The following is a 25,215-nucleotide window of genomic DNA, read 5'->3' as shown; positions in this document are numbered from 1 at the left end:
CGAGCATCAGTTAGCCATGGGGGCTGGGCCACAGGGCCTTAGAGTCAGACCCTCTACTCTTCAAGGCCAGTCGCCAGGAGCTAGAAGGGCCAGTGCTCACCCTACCCTGTATGGGCAGCAGACACAGTGGGAGCAAGCAACTGTGCCAGGACACCTGTACAGGGAGACAGATGGCATTGTGACCCTGCAGGAGAGTGGGCAGTGGGGTTGGAGCATGTCTCTCTGTGGAAAGCTAAGAGCAGCAGGCCTGGAGCTTTGCAGTGGCCCCTGCCTCAGGAGATGGGACCATTCTGTAGGTTTATCACCAAAGGCTGATGCCCATTCTTCTGTTCCCAGCCTTTGTAGGGTCCTGGCAGCACCTCCTTTCCTCTCCATGTAAGTACTATGACTGTTCCCCAAGTGGCACAGCTGTTTCTGAAAGTGTCAGGGTTGGGGGTGGGAGTGGAGTCATTTACACAGCCATGCTGCTTTCCCTATGAGCATGCTCTCAGACTTGCTGGCTGGAGGACCACAGGCACACAGTGCAGAGCCCATGCCCTCAGCTGTCTCAACAAAAGCCAGCCATGGCCAGCCAAGGCCCAGGCTGATACAATGTGAGCAATGAACCATTGCTGTTGTGTACCACAGAGTCTCCTAGCCAGCAGAGGCTTTCTGATACACAGCCAGCTGCAGGCCTTTCTCTGATGGCTCAAGACAATCTGCGTTTAGATGCTTCTTGGCTTCTCTATGGTGGAAAAACTCTACTTGAGTGTTGGTCCTTTTATCCCTAAAACCCCCAGATAGTAATAGTATCTGCTCTTGAATCTAGCTTGTTCCCTGCACAGAGAGCCAGATGCTACAACAAAGAAGAACACCAAACACCCAGTAGGATGTCAGCCTCCAACAACTACATCCAGTTCTCCCCATGCCAGCTCTCAGGTTAGTCCACTGGATATTTATGGCGAGGTGCATTGTTACCTGTACCTCCTGACCAGGCTGCTTTGCACACACCTCTGACTGGAGATAAAGTGTGGGGCAGCCAGTCATCAGGCATTTAAGAGTAGGGACTCTCTGCAGAGCTACAGAGACAGCACACATGGCAAGTGTCCTGTGAGGTGGGGTCAAGCCCCAGCCATGCTGGACTGGGTTACCTGTACTTGGCTGGACCTTTCTTCCTTCCAGAAGAGTGAGCAGCAGAGATTCTGCCAAGTGCAAATTTGATAACCAGACACCGTGCTGAGGCCCTGGACAGCCCAGCCTGCCTTTGATCCAGGCTGTCTGGGCCAGCCGTTCTTTAGCTGCCGAGAGTCTGTTTTCCATTTTGAGTTTGGCTGGGCCCTCCTTTATGGAAGATCGGTTTTCAGGCCCCAGCAGACAGAGCTGTGGGCAGGAAGCAAAAGCTCCTCTCTGTGGATCTCCAGCCTCTGGGAGCCAGCAGGGGTCCTGGGAAGCTGCAGGATCTTTGTGGGATGGAGATGGTCATACTCTAAGGTGGGGAGTTCCCAAGGCACCTCTGCATGGAAACTGTTGTCTGATGCATAGCCCAGTGTCAAAATTCTGAGGTCTCCTGTCCCATCAATGGGGCAGTAAATGGGAAATCCGAGAATGGGAATCAACTTGGTAAAGGAAGGCAAGAATTTTACCTTAGTGGTTGCTTAAGTGTTAAATGAATCTAAGGGTGGGTGGATGGACAGATGGATGGATGGGTGGATAGATAGGTTGGTGGGTGGATGAGTTGATGGCAGGTAAATAAAACTGATACATAGATGAAATGAATAGATGGATGGGTACATGGATGAACAGGTAGGTGAGTGGATGGAGAGGCAGGTAAGTGTATGGATAAGTACATGGGTGAATGCATGGGTGGCTGGACAAGCAGATGGATGATACATATGTAGGCTATGAGTTAATGGATAGATAGTTGGATGGATGGATGGATGGATGGATGGATGGATGGATGGATGGGCAGGTATATGGGTGGCTGGCTGGCTGGTGGTTAGAAAGATAGGTGAGGGTGTTGCTGATGGATGCAATCTACCATTCTTTGCCTTTAAATCATGGATGACCCATCTTCTCAAGGCTGATGATAAGGCCTGCACCTCTAGAGAGAAACAACGTCACAACCTGAGGGTCATGTAGTGTGACAATATGATGTCACAAAAAACCAGGAGCAAGGACCAGAGGTAGTGTCCTGTCCAAGCTGCTTTATGCATTTGAGTAAGTCTGCAGCATGCTAGATCCACAGGAGGGATCCTGTCTCCTCGGGTCCCTTCTTCATGATTGCTGGGGGCTGATGCATACGCTTGAGCCTGAAGCCCTCTGGGGTGTCTCTGAAGCTGGCCTGTGGGAGGACCTGGGTTCTCATGTAGTCCTGGGCTAAGGCCCTCCTGGTAGGGCTTTCCTCGTGAAGAGATGCTGAGGCAGGGCATGATGGGAAGACAGCTTCTGCAAGACAGGAGATGCAAACCAAGGACCACAACCTTGGCTTCAGACTTCTATCCTCCTCAACTTTACAAATAGATGTCAATGGTGTTTTCATTTGTGATTTCTTATGTCAGCCTGAGCTTGCGTCCTTCCACACACAAAGCAGAAAGCACCAGGATGTAGATTCAGCCACTCCTCTCTGAGAGGTCTGTCAGAAGCTGATGCACCGAGGACTGGGCTTGATGACAGCTGCATGGTCACCAACGATGCTGAGTGATGTGGAGTCAGCCTCAACACACCCACCCCATGCTGAGCAGTGTCCAAAGAAAAGCCTCCTTCATGGGAATCTTGCTTAGCCAGGCAGGTGACAGGATGGATATCACTGTCCCATCTGCCTTCCCATCACCACCAGTGACCACTCAGGAAGCAGGGGCTGATGGCTGCTGTTGTCAAGGAGTCCTGCCTCTCACTGACCAGTAAAGAAGAAATCCCCAGAGACCCTCAAAACCACCCCACTGCCCTGAGCAGGGTCACAAGTTCTTCCAGATGGGATGGATTGACCCAGCCTTAGTTCCAGAGTGGGTGACAATTTTATTGTTTTGGAAAGCAAATTATTGATAATGAGGCTATAACATGGACATAGATGTATCTGATTCATGAATGGACATGGCTGTTTTGATAATGCTTTATTTACAAACTAAGAGAACAGTAGAATTTGGCTCACAAGATGCAGCTTGTTGAGCTCTACCATAAGCCAAGCATGGATGATCCTTTTGGGGCTGACCAGTTGCAGTCCCCATGGAGGCCAGGACAGGAGCAGTGAAGTGACCAGGGTTACACAGCTAGCTGAAACCTTTAGACCTGCTATGGAGACCTTCATTCATATGGGTAGGGCCTGGGAGAATGGTATTGCAGGGCCAGAGAGCAAGAGAGCTCTTTCTGCTTAGAACAGTGCATGACTTCTCAAAAATCTTATGAATGTTTCTTTCTGGAACTTTCCATTTAATATATACAGACTACAGGTGACACCCTACAAGTAAAATGCAGAAAGCGAGACCTTAGATGAGGCCAGACAGCTGTGCATGAGAGCTGAAAGCCTTGGTTTGCCACAGAGACATGTAGAGCATGCGCCATGCCTCCTGCTGGGGTTAAAGCACAGGGGACACTTGATAATGACAGAGAGTCCTGGCCACCACACATGGTTTTGAAGATTTTGAAGTTGCAGTGATTTCCCTTTTACAGCTTGGGAAGCAGGCACAGGGAGTCTGCTGGGTCCAAGAGTCCACAATCCCACATGCAGGTGAGGACAAGGGCATCACCATTGTGGAGTGGTCCGCCTTGCAGTGTGGATGCCTTGGTGCTCAGGTCTACTGGGAAAGTATTGAGGCGTGGAACCAGATGCTATATACTAGCCCGGTATTTCTCATGTTGCCCATGTAGCTTTGTATACTTTCATTATGACTGTTGGGCTTAGCACAGTGATTTGAGAAGTTGAGGGACATGGCACCTCCCACTCCCACTGCCTACTTGGAGTGGCAGCAGTGTATGTGAATTAGTTCTGTGCAAGTTCCCACATGTGAAGGAGAATTCAGACCACAACCCCTCAGTGAAGGCACAGGGCCTGGGTTTTGAAAGCCATCAGAAAAGCTTCTGTCTCATTCATGGACTCTAGAAGGTTGCAGTGTGTGGTCACTGTAAACACCCCTGCACTGCCTGGGTCAACCCTCCCACCCTTACCCTCAGGTACCCCATCTGCTGTCATCTGCCCCTCGAGGAAGGCTCACTTGCCCCCACCTTACTGAGGTAGACACCCAGGCTCAGAGAGCCAATGCTATTCTCTTCTTGCTGTGACATCTTCCAGGGCTACTGGCGACCAAACTGAATGGCTCTCTGGGTTGGAAAAAGAGGAAGGACCACACAGGCCACCTCAGCTTCACCAAACCCCACATCCCAGCCAGTCTCTGCTCATAGTCAGCTTCTATGTGACTCTATGACATGCCAAAACACAGGAGGAACCCGTGAGAGAGAGTGGGGTGGAAGAAGGAGAACTGTTAAGAGACAGTTGCTCTACACACATCTGAGTTCCCAAGGCTGTCTCAGGCACACAGGACTTCTTCATGACTGTGAATCCCAAGCCCTCCAGGGTCTGACTACACTTGTGGGTTGCACTTCTCCTTTCTGCCACTATGGGGCACACTTCTCCCCTGTGAGCAGGTGTCATGACACAACTCAAGCTGCTCTTTCCTTCCCTGCACAGACTGACTCTTCAGGCCTCCCTCAGCACAATCCATAATTTCTTTAATAAAACATTAACTATGGGAAATCACCCAATGTAGATGTGCATTTCTGTTCCAGTATTCACCTCATCTTTACAGCACATGAGAGGGTGTTCACAGCAGGGCAACTGGGCTGGCAGAAGCCTAGAGCACAGTGATGTTCATTCAACTCTCTCGGGCTCTGGGAAAGTCCCTGTCCTAGTCTGAGCCCCCAGTTGTGGGTCAGAGGCTGGCACCCCCTCACTGGGATCCCCATGGAAGAGGATTGCTTTTGTTGCAGCCTCAGATTTAGAGTAACAAGTCCCCAGTTGAATTTAAGGGTGATGAGTCCAAACCCACTGGTCCCATCAGAAAGGAAGAACTGACACCTCTCAGAAGAGGGTGTGTGTGACTGCATGACTATTCAGGGTGCCCATGTTTGCAGAAGGCAGGAGAGGAGCCTTCATTTATCTAAAAACTAATCTAAGTCCAAGGAAAACCAATAGACTGTCATCCAAGCCAGGTGTGGTGCTGAGCTCCTGTAATCTCAGTACTTTGGAGGCTGAGGCAGGAGAATCACAAGTTCAAGGTCATTTTCAGCGATGGCATGTGTTAGAGTCTAGTCTGAACTAAAAATCCTATCTAAAAATAACAGAACAACAAAGACTTGTTCATCCAAGACCTTTGCTATACATCCACTATGTGCTGGGTGGAAGTGATGAGCAGGCTCACCTCCAAGGAGCTCACAGCGACATGACATGCAGGACACAGACAGATGGATCCAGGTGGCAGTCCAGGGTGGCACAGGAAGCCCCTAAGGGAACCAACAAGGCTTTGTAGCCACATAAGAAAACCTTAGACTGGCTGGAGATTAAGCCAGCATTGATGGAGGGAGAAAGGAGAACAAAGCGCAACCTGGCGAAGCTATGGGCATGAGAAGGGGAGGACATTTGGGCTCTGAGGCTACCAGGCTGGGATCTGGGAGCCCCCCCCCCCAAGGGTTTCACTCCACCCTGACTGACCAGCTTACTTAAGCCTCGGTTTCCTCATCTATAAGAGGAGGCATCTGTCTTCAGTTCTGGAATGTGGAGTGATGTAAACTAAAGTATAATAATAATAATGTCAGAGGAACATGGTAGAGATGAGCTACCATCCTTCCCCAGTGTCAGTGACCAGCCTCAACATGTGGCGGGCCAAAGACATCTCCACCTCACCCGGCAGCTTGCTTTGTGGACACATTCTCTCCATGGCACTGCAGAGGTGACTGCTCCCCTGCCCTGAGATCTCCCAAAGTCACTTGCAGCCTGGCCTCTCACCAGGATACCTGCATATTCATAACATGTTGGAGGCCATCTCTTGATCCTCAGTTCCTTGCTAGTCGTCAGTGTGTGGAATAGGGTGTGGAGTTAGACAGACCAACATACATACATACATACATACATACATACATACATACAAACAAACAGGCCAAGAATAAGCCCAAAATTCATGCTCTCAATTACAGAATGTCTTAAAATCAGGAAGTCCACTGTGTAGAGGACACCACCTCTGCCTGGAAGCCATGGTCCTCAGTGCTCTTCACAGGTTTGCCACTTGCTTGGTAAGGTGGCTGTGCCATGCTGGAGTGAGCACCTACCAGGCATGAGAGAGGTCTTGAGACCGGGATTCCCAGGAAATACAACCCAGTTGTTCCGGGATGCTCTAGATGTCAGGGCATTTGCTAATATCTAGGTATTGCACAGAAGCAAAGGCTCTTGGGTAAGATGGTGCCAATTGTCCCTGACAGGTAGCTGCATGTGTGTGGCTGTGGTTAGAGAGTGGAGCCTGAACAGTAGTCCCCGAGTCTGCAAGAACCTGGGGAGTGACCATGGAGAGCCAACTCAGGATCATGGGGACAGGAAGGAGGGTGGAAGGGAGCTGGGGCTAGCCTATGACAAGGCGTGCCTCAGAATACTTGTGTATTAGATACTTTTCTCATTGCTATGATCAAATAGTTGATAAAAAGCAATTCAAAGGAAGAAGGGCTTAGTTGTGGTGCAGTCTAAGGGCACACACAGCATGGCAGCAAGATGATGGGGTAGCTCAGCAGCAGCCAGAGAGCAGAGAGGACAGAAAGTGGGGTGGGGCTAGATAATCTTAAAGCCCATCCCTACTTCCTCTCCCAAGGCTATACCTCTTCAAGTTTCCACAACCTTCCCTGAAGCAGCATACCCAGCTAGGGACAGAGTGTCCAAACTCAAGAACCTGTGGAGCCATTTCACACTTGAACTACAGCCCAGCACTTTTAAATAAAAAAAGTTGGCAGGAGGGGACAGGGTGGGATTTGAGCTGGAGGCCTGACTGTCCACTTTACAACAGTGCTGTAATTTTGAGTGCTCCCCCACCAAAGGCCTTGATTGTAGACTGCAGCATTATCAGTAGGTAAGGGAACCTCTGAGAAGGAGGTCTAGGCAGGGGTTTTTAGGTCATTAGTGGAGATGGCGATGATCCAGTCTCTTGCCTTGTACTCCTGCCTTGCCACAGGCCCAAATGCAACAAAGGACCCCAGTTCTCTATCTCTCCAGGGACTTTGTCTCCCAAGCTCCTGGTCTTAGCTGGACTTGAGCATCAGTGTCTCTTCAGTGACACTAACAGCCCTCAAGTTTTAGCGGCTTTCTTTCTCCATCCCTCCCTTGAGCACACAAAAGTGGACTGAAGTAGGGCTCACCCACACCTGCAGTGCCTGTCTGGGAGAGGCAGGCAGAGCAGAGTCTAAATCCCTCTGGAGTGACTCCAAGGACAGCTTCTGGTGGCTCTCAGATTAAACAGCAGCTTCTCTGGCTTCTTAGTTTTCAAAGTGCCACTGAACCCAGGGCAGGGTGATTGGTGGATGGCCTGGCATGTTGCTGTCTGAGAAGGTAAGGAGGAAGCACACAAGCTGTTGGGATCTGAGGGGCTGGCCAGTGAGCATTGGGGAGTAGGGGTAGGGGACAAGATGAGACTGGGTGTGCCACCAGGGAAGTTGGGGAGCTAGGGAGAAGAACCAATGCTGATCTTAGAATCCCCAAGGAGTAAGGACAGTGACATAGGAATGGGCACAGCTAGGGGACACACCTGGGAAGCTGAGGCCAAGGATGCTTCTAGAAGGGAATGTGGTACAGCGCTTTGTGGTTCAGAAAAAGAATCCTGGCTGGGGTCAACAAAGGAGGACACCGGCCCAAGGCAGCCTGCCCTGGTGTGAGCCACACTACAGTGGCTCCTGTGGGTGGCTGGAGGCTTTGGTGATCTGTTGCAATAGTCCTAGTTGTCAAGTACACGGGAAGACCCCCTCATTCACAAACTGTCAGCAATATGTTTAATTTCTGGTAAGGTTGGTACCATTAGACCCTCAGAACATTCTTACTGTTTTGGTTGTAATAAGCTGGCTAGGCTGATGGACCATTCAAGAAGGAGGCAGGGTGGAGCAGAGAATGGGGAGAGAGGAGTGGGGACTTGTTGAAACTGCCAGCTACCACAGCAGGGAGGATGAAAAACCAGGAGCAGCTGGTGAGGAGGGGAAAGGTCATGGTGGTACTTCTAAAGAGGTAGGGTCCCTATCTATGTGCTCCAGAGAGGTGTCCCAGGATGAGGCTCCCAGTGGGGCAGAGGGGCTGGGCAGAGGCAGCTTTAGTTGAAGTGATGGGAAGGTATTTGAGACGGGAGTGGTGATGGTGCGAGCAGCCCTGGGGAGAGGAAGAGGAGCGGCAGCCATGTCCTGTCAGGATCCAGGTCCTCAGCAGGAACAGAGCCCTGAATGTACTGGAATGGATGCAGACAGCCTCTGGGATTCTGGGATTCTGCTCTTAACACCGGGCTGCTGTGGGCCTTTCCTCGAAGGCAGAGACCTGAGGCTAGGAGGAGAGGTGGGTCAGACGCCTCAGATTTCAAGAGCCAACTTCAAAGGGGCTGGGTTTGGAGGACCAGCCCAGGAATGCATGGGGCAGGCAGGATGGTTGAGGAGCCCCTCCCATGGGATGCTGGCCTGACCCCCAGCTGGGGTTGGGAAGCTGAGGCCAAGGGCACATTGACAGGGTGGGGCCTAGCCCAGCATCTGCGGCCCTGTGGCTCCAGCCTCCTTTCACCTGTGCCCCAGGACCACCAGGGTCACCTGCCTTCCTCAGGTCCTGGTTTTCTTCTTGGTGAAGCCACGGGGGCGGGTAATGGATACTCTCCACTTGCCAGGGAGGGCATGAAGCTGTGGGAGGAACCAGTGTGAGTCTTCCTCTCTGTGGAAGGCTGTGTATACCTAGAGCCATGCAGGTACACTACACAGAGCTCAGAACATGAAGGGGCAATGCCTAGGCATAGTGAATTCCCGAGTCCTGGAGCTCTCTCTCCATAACATGCAAGTACTACACAGATACCTGGACACACGCACCCTCATACACACATATGCACACACAAGGGCACAGACACATACACAGATAGACTCCATACACATGTGTACACAAAAGCACAAAAGAACATGTCTTCATATGTAGAACATAGGTGCTAGACACACATACATGTGTTCCTCAACATGTGCACAAGATTTGCATACACACATGCACATACATACATGTGCGCATAGGCACAAGACCACATGTGTACAACTCACATGCACAACCGAGGCTCTGTCTGTTGATGTAAACACTTTCCAAGAGATGGGAGTAAAATGCTTTCTCCCCGAATCGTTTAATTAAAGCGCCTAATTAGAAAAATCAATAGCAGACTTTACCAGCTACAACTCGGGTGTTGGAGTAGTCCACATGTGGCATCCTGTGGTCGATCCCAGTCCAGGCTTCCTTTAGGCACTTCTCTTCCAATGAGGTGGGACACACCAGGCCACCAAAGGCAGCAAGTGTTTTCCAAATACACTTCTTTTTCCCACCTATGGTAGATGAGACCTGCTTTTTAGGGAGCCCAGACCCAGTGCCTCCTCTGTCAGGAAGCCTTCAAGGATTGCTCCAGGAGGACCCCCAACTACACTCCTGCCCAGTGCTCCTCTCAGGAGCTGGATGTTCTCACATTGTAGCTGGCTCAGGACAGCATGGTGGCCAAAGGGCAGCCACACTGCCTACAGTGTCCCTCTTTCTTGTCAGGGAGTTTGTACCCCAGAGAGGTTTCTAGAGCCTAGAACATTCCGGTTCTCTATACCGTGGGTCTTGTCACTTTTTGCATCGGGCAGGGACTGAACTTGAGCTGTGCAAAGCTACAAGGCCACGAAGTGATCTGGGAGCCACTTAGTAATGGCTGCCGGCTCTGGTGCCAGCATCCAGGTCTTGCCCGTGAACACGGCCTTCAGTGGTCCTGAGCACCCACAGACATCTGCAGCTCTCATGTAGCCGGGGTCGGAGCATCACACTGAGGGGCTAGGGACTATAGCCTCCTCCCACACATCCTCAGCAACTGCAGGTCTATGTCCCCCTCAGGGCATTGTGTAGGATAGAGTCCCTGGGGACACTGGCCTTGTGGGTCCCATGGGGCATTTCAGGAGACAGCACCTCCTGTGTGTGGCTGCTTGCTGTGCTGTGACCACGGCTGTCCGCAGGTGGGCAGATCTTGGGCTTCTTCACCCTTGGAGAACCAGAGTTTTAGCTGCAGGTATGTGAGCCGTTGTCTATACTCAGGACTCACGTTCTCTTTCCTTACCTACGGAGTGGGGTTGCTTGCTCACCTCAGACTAGACACACTTGTCCCTCCATTTTGAAAGCAAAAGCTTTGTAGCCAATTGAAAGTAGCCCTGGCATTCAGCCCTGGCTGGCCAGGCCAGAAGATTCCTCTCATTCTCCTGAATGCTCCCCCATCTTACCCAGCAGTCAAAGGTTCTTCTTTCCATCTCTAAGACGTGAACGTCTAGTGAGTAGGACAGGGTGCCTATCCACTCCCTAAGTCCCCACATTTCTACAGTGTCCCCATCCTGCTGCCACTTAGTGGGTTTCTAGAGAGAAGCGAGATGCAGGGCCACACTGCTATATACTGTAGAAGTAGGGCCAAGCCATGGTTACATCCTGGGATTCTGCACATCTAGCCCTTTCCTGGGTTCATCAGCTTCCCTGGCTTCCATGTCCTATAGACTGTGACCTTCCAAAGGGATTCTTCCATGTTCCTGTCTCATGGGCTCTCACACATATACCCACAATCTGTGAAAACAAGCACACACGCACACACAGACACCTGTGCGCACATGTCTACACATGTGCATGTGTGTGCATGCACACACACACATACACACACATTTGCTTTTTGTTTGATATATTTTAACAAACAATCCTACTGCACTTTTGTCCCTGAAGTTGGCCTGGGACTCACTATGCAGCTCAGACTGGCCTCAAATCCACATTGATCCCCCTGCTTCAGCCCTCTGGGTGCTGAAATTACACTCACACACAGCCTCAGCGCTCTTCCATGTGGGACCACTGTCCAATAAAACCAGGTCTACCTGAATCCAAGGTGGCAGCTCCCTGGCAGGTGCTTGGTTGATGGGGGTGAGACCAAGCGACTGGTGACCTTACTGCTGGGCAGCTGACCTTACTGCTGCTTTGGCATCCTTCAGGATAGACTGAGCACAACTGTATAACTGTTTCTTTCTGGAACTTTCCATTTAATATACTCAGGCTATAGATGACAGTATGTGACCCCAGATGAGGAAGGACAGCAGTAAGAGCAGAAAAACAGTATACAGAGCTGCAAGCAGATTGCACACAGTGAGGCATGAATCCTGCATCCACCCATCTCTAGACAGGGACCAGGGGGCAGAGAGCACGAAACACAATATTCAGTGGCCTGAGGACAACCTCAGAGGATACCTGTTCATCCCTTTATCTTCAGGATTCTAAACCAGACACAGTCCCCTTTTCAAACAAATTTTGATCTTGAATGTCAGGCTGTGATCCCTCTCCCCACCTCCACAAGACCCTGTGAACTCTCTCTGTCATCTTGGAGACAAAATTCATCCCCGCCCCACCCATGAGACCATCAAGGAGGTGGTCCCATGGCCTGGCCCTCAGCTGGTAGCCCACCCCTCCCTTGTGCCTGGCTTCAGGATGACCTGAACCCATCCCTGGGACTTTTACTCTCTGCCCTGCCTGGACACACTCCCCATCCTTCCACCTGTGGTTCTGCCACACTGTGATCCTTATTTCTCTTGGAAACGACTCATAGCCCAGGTCCTAGTTCAGGTTCCTGGGATGTTCCCTTTCCTGAGGATGCTGAGCCACCCCTCCCTTCCAGATCATGCCGCTGTCTAGCTGCTGTCTCTGGTGAGTTCTTGGGCATTATTTCTGTTTACAGTGAGTCTTGCAAGGCCAGGGCTGCCTGTGTCCTGATACCTGGGGGGTCTCTGGTTCCCAGCACAGTGTCCTGCAGGAGGGGCTCAAAGGTGGTGGAATGAATAAAAGAAAAAGAGGGGAGCGGTATCCTTGCAAAGGGCTTGGCAACCAGAGGCACTGCCAGGAGGGTGCAGCCCCAGGGAGACAGACCCTCAGCCTGCCATGAACAGAATAAAATCCAGCTCTAGCCCGGGAGCCACCACTGAGAGGTCTCAAAGAGGCCTTGCAGCAGGGAAGTGACTTGAAGAGGCAGGGGACATTTCTTAGGCAGGGGAGGGAGGTCCTGGGCATGGAGAACAGTGATGTGGGGGTAGGGGGCCAGGGGCCGGGCACTGCATGGTACAGGAGCTAGTTCAGAATTGCCGGAAAGAATCCAGCTGGGCGCCATCTCCCTGTATCATCAGAGCTGTTACAATGTAGCAAAACCAGAGAATCAGGGAATGGAAGTGTTTACACCAAGGCAGTGGCAAGGCTCTGAATCAGGCTTCCTTCTTTTTGTATCCCCTGCCCCCTCTTTCCTCCATATCCCCTAACTGGAGAGCTGGCTTTGCCAACTCAGTGCTGTTCAGACCTGGACAAAAATGTCCATGACCACAGGAAGGACACCGGAAATGGTGCCATTCAAGGCCTCAGGAACCTGCCCAAAGCTACCTCTGAAGTGTCTGCTTTTTCCAATGAGGGGTGATGATGTTTTGTTAAACTCACTGAGGCCACCTGACTTGGAGACTGTCCTAGAGCTTTACAGGCCAGCTGGCCCTGCTTCAGGAGGGCAGCTCTGCCCATTGCCCTCAGGACCATTCTTTGCCCTTGTCAGACTGGGACGCCTAGCTTCCTGGTCCAGGAGCTCTCCAGAAGAAGTTAGGGCCAAACTCAACATCACTTCAAGATTGATTGAAGAGGATCAGAAGGATGAGGAGGAGGAGGAGGAAGAGGAGGAGGAAGAGAAGGAAGAGGAAGAGGAAGAGGAGGAGGAGGAGAAGAAAAAGAAAAGAAAGAAGAAAGAAAAAGAAGAAAGAGAAAGAAGAAAGGCAGTGAGGCAGCGAGGGTGCCGGCTTGGGGGTGGCAACTGTGCAGGCACTGGGCAATTATCCTTTGAAATTAGGCTAGCCAAACAGATGTTTCTATTTTCATCCTGTCCTGCTCTCTTTCCAATCCAGCGAAATTAGTTGCAAAGTCATCAGTCACCCAATCACACTAATAGGCTAATAGTTTAACATCCGATCTGCCAGAGCTGGCGGGGGCAGGCGGGAGTGGCAGAGCCACTTCGTGCTTCCTTCCCACTGAGCAGATTGAGCAGCATCTGCTCTAACACAAGTTAAACCTTGCAGTTGACTTTATTTTCTTTCTCCTGGTCCTCGGGGTCCCGTGCTGGGGGGAGATAAAGTGAAACACATTTGCTTCCCCGGAGGGAGGAGGGACACCGAGCTGCCTTTCTGGAAACTCGGCCCATCAATCATAAACTGATTACAAATTCGTCACCTTGAATCAATTTCTGTTCACAAGTTCAAAAGGCGCTATGAGCTCGAGGCTATCTGGAATATTCTACATGTGGAGAGTATTAACATTTGATCCAGCTCCTCCTTCAGAGGAGGAGACTAGCTGGGGAAGAGAGAGCAGTTTACACTGACTGGCCAGGATTCACACCCTGGGCCCCCTCCATCACAGGGGCATTAGGAAACTGTGGACCCAAGATGGGGGAGGGAAGAGACAAGAAGGCTTGCGTCTGATGGAGTCGATCACGTCACAACCAGCATTTTCTTTTTGACAAGAAATAAATGAGTCTTAAACATTTTCTGAAATGTATGTTCTTTGTGGTACTAGAGCCTCATGTGTGTGCTAAGCAAGTGCTCTACTGTTGGGCTGCAGCCCCAGTCTGAAGCCTTGAAGCCTGGGGTCTGACAGATGTTTCCTAGGGAAGAAGAAAATGAGAAAGACAAAGAGACAAAGAATGACAGTGATATAGAGGGAGAGACAGACAGACAGACAGGCAGACAGACAGACACAAGGAGGCAGGGAGGGGTAAGAGACACACTGAAAGAGCTAGAAAAAGATGGAGGCAGAAGGAAAGGTAAAGGGGCTAAGAGGGGAGAGAGAGAAGCGTGAAGGTAGTAGCCATTTCCCATAGACCCCCAAGTCTCTAGTCCCTTCAGATTCCAGATTATTCTCCAATTTTCAGAAACTTGGGGGGGGGGGAGACCTTTCCTGGGGATGTCTTTAAGTTTAGCCAGAGAGGCCAGCTGCAGAACCAATTGGCTCCAAACCCACTGGTCACAAGTAGGGAGAGGTGGGTGTGAAGGGGGCCTGGCAGCCACTCTGATTTCAACTCAGACTGGCCTACTGCTGTTATTTCTTGGCAAGAAGGAGAAAAGAGAAAGGAGGAGGGAGGAAGGGAGGGAGGGATGGAAGGAGAGAGGGAGAGAAGGAGGGAGGGAGAGAAGAGAGGGCAGAGAGGGCAGAGAGGGCAGAGAGGGCAGAGAGAAGACTGGCTCTGTTGCCATGGGGCCAAACTCCCTTGGATGGAGTGTGGGTGCAGACCTCAGCTCCCACTCCAGCAGGTGTGGGGTTCCTGTGACCCCCTTTGGTTGTAATAGGAGGCTGAGCCCTCAAAGATGGTGCAAAGTGCTTTCAGCATGGTCATTTCCCAGTTCAGAGCTCACTGTGGCCACACTCAATAGCAGCCCTAAAAATGTGTGGCCACCACCCAGGTATACTAAAGACCTCTCTCTGGTTCAGAGGAGTCAGACTGACAAGCACCCAGTATTGGCAGGTGTCCTGACAAGGTGCCCACAGCTGTAATGTCAATCCTAGGAAGCTCTGAGGTCCACAGGCTAGTGGCTGGGCTCTTGGTGCAGACATGACTGCCAAATTCCTATCAGGTGAACAGATACCTCGGGAGAAATTCAGGACACAGCAGAAAGAGAGTGTTCAGCAGGTCCCCTCCAAGAGTGAAGGCAGGGAGCCAGTTCCTACGGGGCCTGGGGAACCAGTGTGCTTTCATTAGGCAGCCATCACATCCTGCTTCACATACCTGCACACAGAGGCCACCAGAGACATCCACTTCCTTTTCCCAGAAGCCTGGGCACAAAGGACACAGACACCTGCTTTCAGTCCCCAGGATGTCAATTTGAACATAAGTGACCAGCTCTAAGGAACGAGGACTCAGGGCTCGGTGCCCTCAAAGCTGGCAGGCCTGGGCTGTCCAGAGGAGGCCGTTGAAAGCTGAGGCTCCAAGACAGCTCAGGTACTGTTCCAGGAGACTGGCACTCTTCATAGCCTGGGGCACTGTGTGCTGGTGACTGAAGTACCCCCTGGATGCCAGAGTGTCACTTAAGTAAGTTCTGTAGCTGTGCAGACAGCCAGAGGGAGGCAGCCAGAGTCCTCAGGAAAGGCTGGGTGGTCATTGGTCTTGGGGTCTCAAGAGGGAAAAAGGGACTCTAGTGGGCAGTTCCTGGTCTCCCCAGTGCTATACTATACCTGGGCCAGCAGGCCAGTAGAGGCTGGACCCTTAGGCTGGAACAATTGAGAAGTATATACAGGGTGTGAATATTGCTGCCAGCCACCTCAGCACATAGTTTGGTCTCTGCTTTCCCCTGAGGTTTCAAAGTTTAGTTATTTACACAGCTATATCACAAACACCATCCCTGGAGGCAGTACAAGGTGCTCAGCTCCAAGCTTCAGCCTCTTTATCCATGCAATGGCCATGATGCTTAACAGGATAGTGGAGGTCTACAGGTTGTAGACTTGGGCACTGAACATCCTACCTCAATTGGATTTCAGCTTCCTGGATTCCTTCTGCTCTGTCCATGTAGCTAGCAGAAGCAGGGAGCCACCCCAGGCCCATCTGGGGGACATCGCCAGAGAGCCCATCTGGAGCACATCCCTAGAGATTCCAGGGCATGTCTCATTTAGTAGAGCAAGGTACCAGGGTTGGTTGATGTCTGCAAGGACAAGGGGGAAAGCATTACCCTTCCTGTCCACAAGCTTTCCCCACTGGCCAGGAGGTTGCTTGGGATTATCTGCAGCCTGGGTTAGAAGGGGCCCCACGGAACACTTTTACCAATGAGCTGCCGAAGAAAGGGAGTCTTCCACTCTAGAAGGTTCTCTTTGTCCATGGGTGAAGTGTCCTTACCAGGCTTAAAGTCACCTTCCATGAACTCCCTTCCAGAGGCGAAGGAGAAGTTCTCAGTTTTGAGGCCCGTTCCTGCAGCCCTTGCCAGCCTCCTCACTCAACCCCCAACCCCACCTCCCTATGAGGTGGTGAGGAACTGAGAGCTAAGCCTGCAGTTTGAGCTACTAGTGACTTTTGCAACAACACACCAGCTTCCCAGGACTGGCCGGATTCTGCCAAATTTGCCTTAGGAGGATGCTCAGGCTTGAGGTCAGCTGATCCTCTTTCCTGTCCAGTCTACCACTGAGGACTCCTATCCCTGGGGCAGCCACTTAACCCCTGGCCCATGATAATGCAGCTCTGCAGGCCAAAGGCCACCCACCTTGTACATGGCCTGACGAGCTGACTTGGGAGAGGGGTTCTCAGCAGGCAGTGGGGTGTCACCAAGTTCAAGCTTGTAACTTTGCCTTCCTGCTTTGACCCTTGGTCACAGACACAGGGAAGAAAGGGCTCTGACATGGGTACCCACTCGCTACAGGGGCTTAAAAGAAAAGTCTGTTACAGGGTCCTGCTTGAGAAGAAATCAGACCCCTGGAAACTTCATTGTATCCCTTAGTGAACTGGTGTGACAGATGTTTCTGTCCTGATCTAGAACTTGGAAAGAAGAATGCTGGGAAGTGTAACTGTCGTTGGTTAAGATGAGCAGATGAGGCCATCTCCAAGCTAAGCACAGCTTCTTTAAGGGAAAGTGGGTATCAGGCTCATCTGATATCCCAGTTCAACCCGGCCCTGGAATCCAATTAGAAGCCAGCCCTAGGACAAGGCAGTAGACATTCAATGGAGACCAGAGTGTGGCCTTTCTAAGGTCAGTTTCATGCAGACAAACAGGCAAAGGGCCCTGTGGTAGCAGGTAGCCCCTAAGAGCTGACAACCCTTAGAATCTGTGTGAGGCAAAGGAGGGGCTCGCCTGAATCTCACAGGGTGGCCAGCCCTACTCACACCTTGATCTTGGACTCTCACCTCTAGAGTAGAAGAGGATGTGAGTCTACTGTCTCAACCATGCTGTGTGTGCGGCTTCTCCGTGAGTGCCCTAATAAGCTAGCACGAACTAGTTTCAAGTTTAAGCTGCACCACTAACCAGCTGAGTGACCTTGGATGGCTCATTTCATCTCTCTGAACTTTACTCTCCTGACCTAAAAACGCAGAAGAAGCAACTGACCCCGGGGAACAAGTGGGTGAGGTGCTGTGTGAGTGGTCGGTAGAAAGTCCCTGTCCCTGGTGCTGGTGTGGGGGTGGCATGAGGGGAAATGGGGCATTATGAGTTTCCGGTGGCTCCCTTTGATGTGTACAACCACATCCGAGGGCACGTGAAACACTTTGAGCCAGGTCGGGGCAGAGGAGCTCTGAGAAAGGCTGGCCCCCCGCAATTAGCTGGGGATTGGATTTCTCTTGGTTCCCAGGAGCCTGCCATCAGAGCAGATTGCTGGCAGAGGGCCACAGGTCCTGGACTGCATAGCCCCTGTTCTCATGCCCACCCCTCTCCATGGGACTCTGCTTAGTAAATATTAATTTACCCTCAATTACTAATGACAGGTCGAGGAAGGCCTCTCCCTGCCCTTCCAGGGCCATGTCCTTCAAAGTCAGCACCAAGCAATTAGAATTAATAGTGTCTGCAGGCGGGGCTCATCTTCTAGAGGCTGTGGCCAGCTTGAGTCCAAATAGCCACCTCTCCTCCTACAGAAGGCAAGAAAGCAGTGTGGCCAGGTGCCTGAGAGAAGCCAGGGGTCCCTGGCCCTAAGAACTCTTAGGGCTGTGGACTATCAGGGATCTCCATGGAGATCCAACAGGTGCTCCTAAATAAGAGCCCAGTACTGAGACAGGGTACAAAGGACTTTGATGGCACAGAGGGAGTCAGAGTAGAGACCTCTCAGGGCCTCAGCTTCTTCAGCTGGGTAGAGAGGTGATCAGGACTCCACTGGGTGGTCCCAAGAGTTGGGTGAGATGGTGGTAGTAAGGTTTACCTGCTACGTGGGTTGGACACACAAAAGGCTGAGATGGGTTTGCAGCAGATAGACTTAGGAAGTGAGTGGGGTGTGCTTCACAAAGCTCAGCACTGTGAGAAGGACTGCTGTCACCTCTGCCTTTCCCCAGCCCTCCTAGTTCCCACAAGGGCATGAGTACAAGTTCCCAGGCATGACACGTGGACCACTGCTGTTTCTGCTTCACAGCTGGGGAGCTGGTATCCAGGGTGCTGACTGGGCCCCTTACAGAAGGGTCTGTCCTGAGCTGCAGGTGAACACCCTCCCACTCTACTCTCACATACCAGTGTGGGTGCTGACACAAGCCAGGGCTGTGTCTAGAGGCATTTCCCCCTATCTCATTTGCATCTGCACCTTGGGACAACCCCCACGCCAACACACACAAAACACAGGGAGCCGGAAGTAACTGGGTGAACTCAAGGGCACTGATCCTGCAGTAGGGGGAGAAAGGCAAGAGGCCACTACCCCTGACCTTCTCCAATGGTCTCTAGGTGCATTCAGCGCTGACTCAATGAGGAATGTTGGTGTCCATGTGAGCATGGCACCAGTCAAACAGGACTTGACTTTCCCATGATGAAGAGATCCAAGCTGAAGGCCAGGCCAGGCCAGGCCAGGCCAGTGAACTGGAGGAGGAAGAGGAGAAGGAAGTAGTTTTCCTGTCCTCTATTGGGAAACCCAAAGTGTGCTGTGCTGAACTGTATCTCCCCCCCAATTCTTGGCTCTCCCACAGCTTATGTGATCCTTACTTGGAAATAGGGTTTGTGGAAACAAGGCCAGAGTGGAGAAGGGCCTAAGTCTCGTAAGGAGAGGAGGGAGAGACTCCGGCATGTGGAGGAGGCCATGTAGAGATAGGACAGGTGCTTGAGGGCCGTGGTCACAAGCTCAGGGACCCTCAGGAGTGAGAAGAGCAGAGGACAGACCCTCCCCAGTGCATTCATGGCTCCCCACAAATTTTGACGAAGCAAAACCAAAAACGTGTGGGATTTTGAATTGACTGTACAAAACCTAGCAGTAAAGCATGGAAGAATTTTTTTCTAAAGCACCATAGGACAGCACAAATTTCAGGTTTTTCTGACTTAGTAGTCACTACCACGAGCAGTTAATGTTACTAGTGCAGTGTGAAAAGCCACAACACATAAGGGGATGACCATGTTTAATAAAATGTTACTCATGCAAATAGGCAGCCAGTCTAAATGACCATTGTTCATCAACCCCAGCTGTCCATCAATGGAAGGGAAAGACACATCGTAACAATCCCAAGTGCCCCATCCATGAACATGGTCAGATGGCCATTTCTGTAGACTGTCTTCCACTTCACTCAGCAATGATTTGAGTTTTTATGTAGCGGTGTCACATAATCTCCATTATTTTCTATTCCTTCAAGTGGTCCCTATAACTATTACTTCATTTCAATTTCAAATTTAAAAAAAAAATCAACTTATGAGATGGCAAGATGGCTTAGGAGTAAGGACTTTTATTACTAACTCTAACAACCTCAGTCTGATCTCCAGAAGTTACATCATAGAAGGATAGAAACAATTCCTGCACGGTGTCCTCTGACTACCACACACATTAAATAAATAAATAAATAAATAAATAAATAAATAAATAAATGTTTTTTAAATTGGGGAATGGATAGATGTTTCAGTTGTTAAGAGCTCTTTTGGAGGACTTGAACTTAGTTCCCAGCACCCAACCATTGTGGGCATCTCACAAACACCTAGAATTGAAGCTCCAGGGAATCTGATGCCCTCTTCTGGTCTCAACAGGCACTGTACTCAAGGCACAAATGGACACACATAATTAAAAAGAAGGTATTTTAAAAGAAACTATTTTCTTTAAATATCTAAATGAAAGGAAAAAACTTCAACTTAAAAGCTATTGGCAATATGGAGAAATTTCTGTTGAGTTCTGAGAACTGGCTCTGCAGCCTGAAGTCTGACGTGATGTGCTTGTTAAGTCTAATGGACATTTAAAGATCCCTTCTGACTGTGTACAGTTAGGTGACATCCTATGACATGTTGATCAGTGTCAACTGCAACCCAGCAGCGGCAGCCATATGTTCACCATATAACTTGATTGTGTAATTGTTTTCTTGAGCTTGATTTAATCTTGTGGTGTTTTGCTCATGTCTTTAAATGGGAGAAATCTGGGGATCATGTAGCCAATTAGATTCCTCATCTAGAGGCTGGGGAGATGGCTCAGTCATTAAGTACCAGCACGTGAGCACACAGACTAGACTTTGACATCTCAGAAATCATATTTATGGGCATGATGGAGTGTGCCCATAAGCCTAGCACTGGGAAGGCAGAAATGAAAGCCTTCTCAGAGCTTACTGGCTACCCAGTTAAAACAACTAGTGAGCTCCAGATTGGAGACCCTTTCTCCAAAAGTAAGGCCAACCTCTGACCTCCAAGTACACGTGAGCACCCGCGTGCGCACACACACACACACACACACACACACACACACACACACACATCATCATCATCATCATCATCATCATCCACTGCCTCACTACCTCACTGGAATGTCGTGATGCTTTTATGGTCTGTGCTAATCTAGCATTAATCCTTCTCATTCTTAAACAGGGAATCTCAGATGTAAATGAGTTCATGCCAGCATTCGGAACCCACAGGCCAGTCCCCAGTGTGTCCCACTTGCTGGGTCTCCTCATTGGAATAAATGAGCCAGCTTTCCCCTATGCAGTACGATTGATCCACAAATTGGTATCCAGTGCCCCCCCCATCAAAGCTGACAATGTGTAAACCCCAGCCCTTGTCATCTGATGACTTCGGAAGCCACACACCTTCAGTTTCCAGGTTCAGACAAACCAGCGAACAAAACCAACTAAATGTCTCCATCGTGGGTGGGACAGGATGTCGGGACAGCTGCTCTAGTCAGGAAACAGGAGAGCTACAGAATGCCATGCCTCAGGTCCTAGTGCACAGAACCACCAAAGGCAGTCCTCCCCTCCCCTCTGCAAGACACACCAAGCCTCTTGGACTGGACACGGGAAGATCTATGGAAATATCTGGGTCCAGTTGCTCCATGATATTGGCCTATGGTAGCAGCTATTGTTTGAAAAAGGAATCCACTTAAGGTACCAGAAGGTGTTCCCATCTCCTACGGTGTCGAAGCGCTTGAAGACCGGCACCAGATGTCCTGAGCCTGCAGGGAATGCTCCCTGTCCAAAAAGATTGGCCTCCCCTTTATCTTTGTCATAAGAAGACTCTCTAAAAGGAGACCCACCTAGGGCTCAGCCTGGAAACTCAGGCAGAGAGTGAGTCTAGACATGCTCACTGGAGGCATTGTGATCTAAAGCAGCTGTGTTTCTAGAAGGATCTGTTACTCAGTGGAGATATTTGAGTGGGTGATTGAAACCAGGAAGAGACAGTGCCTGCAAACACACTCAGCTGATTGGAGGGATCTGAGAAGCAAGCTGGCGACTCCTGCATTTTTTACTGCTTAAAGATTTATCTATTTTCATTTTCTGTGTTGGATGTTTTGCCTGCATGAGTGTCTGTTTCCTGTGTACATGCAGGGCTCATAGAGGCTAGGAGAAATCATCAGGTCCCTTGTAACTGGAGTTACAGACTGTGGTTAGCAGCCACCTAGGTGCTGGGAATCTGGAATACCAGCCAAGTGCTCGTAACTGCTGAACCATCATCTCCCTAGACACACTACCATACAGCAAATTTTAAGGTTTATTAATTTTATTTTAGTGTATGAGTATTTTGCTTGCATGGATATCTAGCAACCAAGTGCACTCCCAGTACATGCCAGTGTATGTCAGAAGAGGGCATCAAATCCGCTGGAAATGGAGTTACGGGTAGCTGTGAGTCACTGTGTGTGTGTGTGCCAGGACCCAAACTCATGTCTGCTGGAAGAGTGGCCAGTCCTCCTAACTGCTGAGCCATCTTTCCCTTGAGTTTCCAAGGGTTCTTCACCACAGAACTGGGAATAAAACTAGTCTTACCTCCCAGCATATAAAAACAATAAATATTTGCTGCATGGATACCTGAAGGAAAATAAACACTCTAAAATGCTGGAAACCAGAAAGGCCACTGTGCGGGCCATGCGTGGCTAACGGAGCAGCTGTGCGGGCCATACCTGGCTAACTGAGCAACCAGCTCAGGGGGGCACAGTCTCTAGACCCCTCAGCTGACTTTGTCCTTACTCTGACTCATGGAGTTCCACCTGTCCCCAAGTCCCTGTGCTGCCTGAGCATGTCAGGAACACAGGCCTGCCTGCCCTCTTCATATGTGATAGCTTGGGCCAAAGTAGGGCTTGAGCAAGTAGCATTCAGCCTCACACCACATTCAGCCGCAGATGGGCTTACATGTATGAACGAAATGTTTTCTGAGAAATTAATATTTTTAGAAGCATTTTTGACCCAAATCTTTTATTACATGGAACACAATAAAATAACATTAATATACAAATGTTTAATATATTGGCTGTGAATGATAAAATTGTAATAAATTATATTATATGAAGTATTATACACATATATTTATATATTATATATCTATACTATATAGATTTTATATATTTCCCTCTAGTTTATTTTTTGTTATATTTTAAATATTTTTTGTAATATTATGTACATTTATATATAAATGTATTGGTTGAGCGATTGATAAGCTTACTTTTTTTTTTCTAGTACTGGTGATTGAAACCAGTACTAGGGAAGCACTCTTCCTCTGACCCATAAGTGTATTTATATAGCATATTACATTATTTTAATATACATTTCATAATGTCTTTATATGCTATATATCTTATATACATATGACATGTGAAAATAGTATATGCATATATACTATACATTTTTCTACCTTCTAGCAGAAATCATGTGGTTCTGGCGGCTTCTGCTGTCTAATACACTGACTGGACAGTCTCTCACATGAAACTTGAAATAGCCTCTGACTGTGCTCCCTAGACAGTAGCACTAAATGTGTAAGTTCAAAGTAGAAAGCTAGCCGTGGTGACCATCAGCGTGTCCACTCGATCAGACTCTGTCTTAGCAGTCCCATCTGCAGAGTTGGGCCACCCTGAGTGGCTAGTCCTTGGAAAGGGGATGGGGGCAGATGCTCCTCCACGGTGGCTAGAAATGCCATTATTCTTAATAGGAGGCCTGGAGTGACAGGTGCCATCAGTCAGAGCGCACTAACACCCACACAGGTGGATATGATCAACAGTTCATTATACACATAAACTAGAGACCAAGAGAAAGGATTAAGTCCACAAAGCCACAGCAGGCTTCAGCCCAGAGCAGTACCACAAGGGAAATATGGACAAACACATGTAGCAACCTGATAATCACTGTGTGAGAGGAAACAGACACCATAGCTCACAGTTCGAAGGTTCCAGCTCAGAACAGGAAGGCCACGTTGCTTTGAGGCCTGTTGTGGGGTGGGGAGTGGACACAGTGAAGAGAGCTCATGGCTCATCAAAAGTGCTCACTGCGTGGTTGAGAAGAGGAAAAACAGAAAAGGAAGAGACCTCCCTAACCCCTTAAAGAGCTCTCTATCAACCACCTAAATGTCCTGCTAGGTCCTATCTCGGAGGCTCCACCACTTGCTAGCAATGCCATGCTGAGGATCAGCCTTTAACACACAGACTATCTGTGAGGATATTTAAGACTCAAACCATAGCAGGCCATGAGCAGGAGGGTTCTCGGGACCGCTGGTCATTTCTGGTCTGCCCAGTGGTCAGGCAGCATAGGAAAACAAACCAGTACTTGGGAGCCACACAGTCCTGCATTTTTCTAGGATGAGAGATGTCAAGAGAGTCTCCAGCAAGAAAGACAGTGACAGGGCTGCCAGGCACTTCCCTGGCCAGTGCAGTGGTTCCTGTCTCTAGACAGAGCCAAGGATCAGGTGTTGGTGCATGCAGGGTTAGATCCACGGTGGGTGCTCCCACATGCCTCAGGTGTATTGGGCAGGCCTCGTGGCAGGCTGTCTGGAGGGCTGAGCAAGAGCAGGCCAGGCTGGAGGGAGCAGAACCTTAATGAGAGCCAGGTGGGGCCACACCTCGTCTGCTGGGCAGCAGCACCTCCTGGCTTTGATCAGTGATAAGGCCTGCATGTTCCCAGGACCCCTGCCCTCTCCATAACTACTCTGCCCTGGCCACCACTTCCCCTTCAAAAAGCCAGCTCTCATCACTAGCCACAGATCGGACAGGGAGAAATCAGAGCTAAGGGGGAAGGATCATTTCTCTGTGACCCACTCCCAGGGTGACTACAAAATACACCCCCCCCACACACACACACATGCCCCAGATACACAAGCAGGGTACCCTCAGTCTGGGCACCTCAAAGCAGCCAATACTACTGAGTCTTGAGGGAAGAAACCCCTCCCCCCATTTTGTCTTTGTTACTTCTGTCCATTTGAAAGTTTTCTCTGCTCCGTGGTGGGAGCTCTTTGGCAACTGCTTCCCAGAGAGAGAGAGAGAGAGAGCTGCAGAGGGTCAGGATCCTCTCCTCCAAGCCTTTGCTCTATTGGGCAATGGTTTGGTGGGGATGGGGTTTGAGCAGGTCTCTACCCGGGTTGATTAGGGTGTGTGTGCCTGGAATTCTGTCCCAGGCAGGGGTATACAGGCATAGAGGTTCCACAGTTCTCAGAAAGTCCACTTTTGGGGATAGTGAGGTAGCTTGGCAGGTAAAGACACATGGCATCAGGTTTTGATCCCTGGGATCCACATGGAGGAAGAAAAGAGCAAAGCTGTCCTCCAACCTCCACAGATGCACACACATTAAATAAATAAATAAATAAATAAATAAATAAATACATAAATAAATACATAAATACATAAATGCAATAAAATAAAAAAGAAACTCTCCTTTTCTGGGTGGTGAGAAGGAAATGGCTGTGTTCCATCCTTGCTCCACAGATCATCTCTGAGGTGTCTGGGGCAGCGCACCTTCAATGGAGTCTTCTTCTGCTGTACAATTTTACGGCCCACAATTCATTAGCAGCATGGTCAGCTCTGGCCAGGGCAGCAGGCTGCTTCTGAGAGCTTAACCAACCAATTTGTCCAGGGGACAGAAATGAATGGCTTCCTTAATGAGCAGCTGT

At 50.0% G+C, this 25,215-nt stretch overlaps 1 long non-coding RNA gene across 1 annotated transcript; it reads left to right on the top strand.

Annotated features, from left to right (window-relative positions):
- Positions 1 to 221: 221 nt before the first annotated feature.
- LOC116069582 lies at positions 222 to 3,068 on the top strand. Its single transcript, XR_004110049.1, has 3 exons — positions 222 to 375; positions 809 to 918; positions 2,538 to 3,068. It is a non-coding gene; the product is annotated as an uncharacterized LOC116069582 (long non-coding RNA).
- Positions 3,069 to 25,215: the final 22,147 nt, after the last annotated feature.

This window comes from Mastomys coucha, unplaced genomic scaffold (assembly GCF_008632895.1).
Source record: "Mastomys coucha isolate ucsf_1 unplaced genomic scaffold, UCSF_Mcou_1 pScaffold22, whole genome shotgun sequence".
Lineage (NCBI taxonomy): Eukaryota > Metazoa > Chordata > Mammalia > Rodentia > Muridae > Mastomys > Mastomys coucha.
Note: the sequence above shows the minus strand (reverse complement) of the source record. Positions and strands in the feature narration are given on the sequence as shown.